The sequence below is a fragment of the Aplysia californica genome, unplaced genomic scaffold (assembly GCF_000002075.1).
Source record: "Aplysia californica isolate F4 #8 unplaced genomic scaffold, AplCal3.0 scaffold00826, whole genome shotgun sequence".
Lineage (NCBI taxonomy): Eukaryota > Metazoa > Mollusca > Gastropoda > Aplysiida > Aplysiidae > Aplysia > Aplysia californica.
In genome coordinates this window covers 32,407-33,517 of record NW_004798096.1, presented here as the reverse complement: position 1 = coordinate 33,517, position 1,111 = coordinate 32,407, and positions in this window count along the sequence as shown.

The following is a 1,111-nucleotide window of genomic DNA, read 5'->3' as shown; positions in this document are numbered from 1 at the left end:
CCCCCTGTTTATTATTTTCCAGCTGTCCACGACCGACGATTATGTCAAACACCAAAATCAATTAATGTAGATCTGAATGAAACTTCTTTTTGCTCTTTTCTTTTTTTTTTTGTTGGTGTAAATGGCAAATTACCCTCAGTATTAGATCTCCGGATTAGCAAACTCAATTTTCTGTGCATTTTAAAAACTTTTGAACATTGGTTTATAATATATCTTTAAAATATATAACTGGTTATAAATGGGAAAAGTTGTCACTGTTATTTACTAAAATCACTAAATTTTCATGATCTCTTATGGGTTTTTTTTTCTCTGAAGGAGAAATAAAACAGATTTGTTCCTACTAGGAAAGGGGTACGAGGTTGAATGTTTATTAATTTTGGATCGATTGTACACACATCCGGCTTAACCAAAGATTCTCTCTTTGGCCACTGCCTATACCTAATTTTTATCAACTCTAAATTATCGAATAAACAGGTGGGGCGGGGAGGTGTGTATACGTGTATTTGTTTGGTTATTGAGAACATTCCTTTTTCAAAGAAACTGAAAAGGGGGCAAAAACTTAAGATCAATTTTCTCAGAACAGCGCATTTATTTTTCGGGTTAGCCCCCTTGTGCTTATTAAAAGCGACCATGTTATGAGCGCACAGGACACATTAAACATTTTCAGTTGCTAGGAAATTTTGAATTTTGCCCGGGAGGCGCCGAAGCCTACTCTTTTCGATTAAAATTTTTTAGACCAAGGGATCTTTAAAGTGCGCAACTTGCACACGGGGACCTTCGCGATTTTTTGCCCTTGTCTGAGAAGGCTACATGTAGATTTTTCCTACTAAAAGATCAGAGGTGTGACTGAAAGACAGCAGTAAGGAGGAGCCAAGGAGTATCAGTAGAAAGGCTGCAGAAAGAGTCAGGAGCCCAGAGGTGGGGGCAAAGGAGGTGGGGGCAAAGGAGGCGGGGGCAGAAAGTGGAGACGAAGTCAGGTGACAGAACATTGCCAGAGAGCAGGAAAATGGGTGAAAGGAGACAATTTTAGAGAATAATTTCTTTTCTGTTGCTACCTGAATTCGAACCTGGGATCTTTGAATGAAAGGCGAACACCTTAACCTATAGGCCA